Genomic DNA, 5,207 nt, shown 5'->3' on the forward strand with positions numbered 1-5,207 from the left:
AAGTTCTCTCCTTCACAGAAAAGACTTTTCAGCATGAGATCTAAGGTTCTTCTTTTAATGATTTCTGTTAGGGGTCCTTGCTAACTGCTTTCCTTAAGGGAAAGTACATTAGCTGGTGCTTCCACACATGCTCCAAACCACCTCCCAACCCTCTGCAGATATCAAAACCTCTCATTATTTCTAAAATCTCTGGTTTCCTGACAGCAGTCTCTACTTTAGGTTTCCATTACTCATCTATAAATCTGTGGCCCACCAAACAGGAAAATGCAAAACATCCTCATGAATGGCATCCTTCCTTCTTAAAATGATGGCCACTCACCTTGATCCACAGTTACTTGTGAACCAAAAATGGAGAAGCTGTAGGATTCACAAACCCTCCTAACAGCTTAGGTGTAACCCAAATGCACAGTGTAAGGGGACTTGCATCTAACAGACAATAATCCTTCCACAACAGGCATTGCTCATATATATATATAAACATTATATATAAGCTTGCTCTTAAGATTTATAATCTGAGATGTATGAATTAAGAGTAACCAGCCAGTAGAAACAATGGACAGTATAGCCAAAAGCTGAGGATTCAAATACCACCATAAGAGGATTTTCAGAGGTTCTAATGAAAGTTCAGCACTCACTTAACACACTTTTGAAATCTAACATGTAAGAAATTAACCTTAAAAACCAGAGGTATCTAGCAGTGAGGAATTTATATATGTATTCCCATAGAGGTACATACCTCATGGCACAAACAGGTATTACCTTAATTGCATACAAACCCAGACCTATTTAAAGAGAGACAAGCTTCCAGAAGCCTGTGTGTGTAGAAGAAACAAGAGTGTTTGTGTCCATATGTTCTGCTCTTACCAGCTTTGAGACTGTCCTGGTTCCTATCCAGGAGGCAAATCAGAGCCTTCAAGTGTTATGCTTTTGTAGTCTGTAAGAATCAGAACAGTGATCTGTCAATTACTGCTGTAGGAGGAAAACAGCCTGGAATAAAGCACTACAAAAACACACAAAAATGCACTACTCATAGGCCCTTTTTTGTGTTTAATTTAAAACACGTTTGCCTTACATAAATAAGTGACTGTGGTTGAGACGACACTTGCATGACTACAACTAGTAGTCATTGAATCATAGAATCATAGAATAGTTTGTGTTGGAAGGGACATTGAAAGGTCATCTAGGCCAAAACTCTGCAATGAGCAGAGTCATCTTCAACTAGACCAGGTCGCTCAGAGCCTTGTCCAGCCTGACGTTGAATACTTCCAGGGACTGGGCATCCACTGCGCAACCTGTTACAGTGTCTCACCACCCTCATTGTAAAAAAAATCTTCCTTATCTCTAGTCTAATCAACCCTCTTTTAGTTTAAAACCATTGCCCTTTGTGCTATCACAACAGGCCCTGCTAAAATGCTTGTTCCCATCTCTCTTATAAGCCCCCTTTAAGTACTGAAAGGCTACAAGAAGGTCTCCCCAGAGCCTTCATGTCTCCATTGAACAACCCCAACTCTCTCAGATTGCTCTCATAGGACAGGTGCTTCAGCTCCACAATCATCTTTGTGTCCTTCCTCTGGACCTTCTCCACCAGGTCCATGTCTTTTCTCTGCTGAGGACTCCAGGCCTGGGCATAGTACTCCAGGTGGGGTCTCAGCAGACAGAGCAGAGTCAGAATCACCTCCCTCGGCCTGCTGGCCACACTGCTTTTGATGAAGCCCAGGATACAATTGGCTTTCTGGGCTGCGAGTGCACATTGCTGGCTCCAGCTTTTCAACCAGTAAATACCTCAAGTCCTCAGCAGGGCTGCTCTCCTGTTCATCACCCAGCCTGGACTGATACCTGAGGTTGTCCCAACCTAGGTGCAGGACCTTGCATTTGGTTTTTTGGAACCTCATGAGATTCACAAGGGCCAACTTCTTGAGCTTGTCCAGGTCCCTCTGGATGGCATGTCTTCCCTCAGGCATGTCAACTACACCACTCAGCCTGGTGTCATTGGCAAGCTTGCTGAGGGTGCACTTGATCCCACTGTCTATGACATTGATGAAGATATTAAACAGCATCAAACCAATATGGACCCCTGAGGGACACCACTTGTCATGCATCTCCATCTGGACATTGAGCCATTGACCACTACCCTCTGGATATGACCATGCAACCAATTCCTCATCCACCGAACAGTCCACCCATCAAATCTATCTCTCTCCATTTTAGAGAGAAAGATGTTGTAGGGGACCATGGCAAAGACCTTACAGAAATCCAAACAGACAACACCTGTAGCTCTTCCCTTGTCCACTGATGTAATTGCTCCATGATGGAAGGCCACTAGGTTGCTCAGGCAGGACTTGCCCTTGGTGAAGCTGTCCTGGCTGTCTCAGTCACCTCCCTGTCCATCTTAATCACCTCCCTGTCTGTCTTAATCACCTCCCTGTCCCCATGTGCCTTAGCACAGCTTCTAGGAGGACCTGTTCCATGATCTTCCCAGGTCCAGAGGTGAGGCTGACAGATCAGTAATTCCCAGAGTCCTCCTTTTTACCCTTTTTTAAAATGTGCGGTGTTTCCCTTCCAGCCACCTGGGACTTCACCTGACTCTCATGCCTTTTCAGATTGGAGAGAGGCTCAGCAACTACATCTGCCAATTCTCTCATGTCTCTGGGATGCATCTTCTCAGTTCTCCTAGACAGGTATGTTCAGATTCCTCAGGTGGTCACACAAACCTGGTCTTCTCTTCTGGACTTGGCTCCCCCAGTCCATGTCTTGCAGTCCCTCCACTCAAGAAGTGCAGGAAGAGAGGTTGACAGTGAAAACTGAGGCAAGAAAAATTTTGTTGTGTATCTCAGCCTTCTCCTTATCCATTGTTGTTCATTAGAGTTGTGTTCATTGGGGGCGATGCTTTCTTTGACCTTCCTTTTCTGGCTGACATACCTGTAGAAGGCCTTGTTACTATTCTTTGCATCCCTTGCCAAGTTGAGCCCCATCCACACCTTAGCCTCCCTGACCCCATTCCTATACAACCAGGCAGCATCCCTATGCTCTTCCCAGGATACCCTTTCCTGCTTCCACTGCCTGTGCATTTCCTTTTTGCCCTTTAGTCTCAACTCAGCCATGCCAGTCTCTTGCCTTCTTTTGCTGATTTCTTACACCTGGGGATCAAGAGCTCTTGTGCTTTATGATCTACCAGACCTTAAAGATCTACCAGCTTGTTTCTGGTCCCTTGTCCCAGAGGGCAGTTTCCCAAAGGGTCCTATTAACTAACTCCTTTAAGAACTGGAAGTTTGTTTTCCTGAAATTCAGGGTCCTGACTTTACTCTGCCTGATCCATATCGCTCAGGACTGCAAACAATGTCTGACAGAAAATAAGGGCAGCTTTTGATGGGCTGTAATACTGTTGGTTCCTCATCTAATAGAAGAAAATGAGCCTACTGCAACAGCAAGAGAGTACTGAAACTCAGTTTTCAATTTCACTCTGGTGATGATCTGCCCTATTTCCCACACTGAACTGCAAGGAAAAACATTACAGCCTGGGAGACTTAGTAGGCAAACGGTCACATTTTTACTTAATTTAAAATTTTTCAGATCCAAAGCTTTACTATAATGTTCCATTATAGTAATCAAGCCCCAAGATTATCAAGGCCAAGTCTAATACACTGGGGCACAGTTTCACGGCGAGTTAGAGAGGAGCACAGCTTTTGCGGCTATAACTATGTAGGACAGAGAATGCAACAACTGAGTTTGGCAAGGAGAAGACACATGAACCAAAGACAATTTAATCTCTCCTGGACTTCAAATAGAAATTGAAAATCTTACAGGCTAAGTTGTCACATAGGATTTTATAATCGAGTTCACTTTATCATGGGAAACATCAGCGGGTAAGAGAAGAAATAAAGGAAAGCTCCTGCTGTTCCGTTGCCAAATGGCTTTTGGTGTCGGACCTGGAGAACTGCGGGGGCCGGGCCCCCTCTGGCGGACACCTGCAAGGGAAAGGGAACGGGAATGGGAACGTATCGTACCTCTTCTCCAGACACGGGAGAGTGAGCTTTTCTCCTGCCCTGGTCACGGCGCTCAGTTCCGTCCGGCAAATTTAGCCGAGGCGTTTCTCAACAAGGATGTTCAGTTTCTCTAAGTTGCTTCCTCCCGTGCCCCTCTGTTGGTGCTGCTGTCTGGTTAGGAAGGTTCTTTCGTTCACTGTATTTTTGTCTTAAAGAGCAGCATTCCAAATTCCACCTGTCAGTCGGTAGGTTGCACTGTAACATTAAGATTCAAACTTCCTCTTCCTCTTTTCCTATTGATCAGCTCAATAGCAAAGACAATGAAGTCTTTTGTTTGAGTTTATATTTGTCTCGATTCCCTACTTTATGCCTACGACACGTGGAATTTCCGGGTGATCTCTAGCATAACTGCTGAACAGGTGCGAAGTTTAGCTTTCAAGTTTGATACAGTAGTCTTTCCAATGTTTTTTGAAAACAAAAAAACAACCAAAACCAAACAAAAAAACCACCCACCCAACCAAAACAAAAATACAAACAAAAATGAAACAAATCAAAAATAAAAAATTGAGAGGGGAAACCTCCATTGTTTTTTTCTTTAAATTTAGCTTTGTTCAGGTATTAACAAGTCTTACTTCCTTGAATAAATCAGTTTCCTAATTTAATTGTGTAGGTTTTTACAATGTGGAATTATATATTAAACTGAAAAGAATGCAAAATGTACCTGCAAACTCATGCGGTTAGCAGGATGACTCATGGTACACTCAGTAACTCTTTCTGGAAACCCTGCAGGACATTCCCTTCTGAGGGCACATAGACCAACACTGGCGAGGATGGGCTGGAGATAACAGGAGTTTTGCAATTCAGTCGATTCTTGCTGTTCTGAACCAGGATCTCACCACAGGTTTAAGACAAAAAAGACCCCAAAACCAGAGTAACTCGGGGGCAACCCTGTCAGCATTAGAGAAGACACTTTTCTGTCCAATTAACACCCACGGCTAATGTCCGCCATGGCTGCCGCCGGCACCAGACTACAGGTACCACAATGCATCGTGCGGCGATGGTGGCCTGGCTGGTGGCCCGGGCGGCCCGGCACTGGGACCGTGCGGAGCCCTGGGCAGTGTAGTTTATCCACGGAGAGCTGCCCGTCAGCTGGCGCCGAGAAGGGCGGGGCGAGGGACTACAACTCCCGTCGGGCCGTGCGCCCCCAGCCCCGTGTGTTGAGGA

The 5,207-nt window shown here is 45.1% G+C and overlaps 1 long non-coding RNA gene across 1 annotated transcript; it reads right to left on the reverse strand.

The window, feature by feature from the left end:
* Window positions 1-471: 471 nt before the first annotated feature.
* Window positions 472-5,100, reverse strand: LOC135415776 (uncharacterized). The gene is made up of 3 exons (XR_010431267.1): window positions 4,005-5,100; window positions 2,712-2,919; window positions 472-934 (listed from the first exon to the last, which is right to left on the reverse strand). It is a non-coding gene; the product is annotated as an uncharacterized LOC135415776 (long non-coding RNA).
* Between the last annotated feature and the right edge of the window lie 107 nt (window positions 5,101-5,207).

This window comes from Pseudopipra pipra, chromosome 6, assembly GCF_036250125.1.
Source record: "Pseudopipra pipra isolate bDixPip1 chromosome 6, bDixPip1.hap1, whole genome shotgun sequence".
Classification (NCBI taxonomy): Eukaryota; Metazoa; Chordata; class Aves; order Passeriformes; family Pipridae; genus Pseudopipra; species Pseudopipra pipra.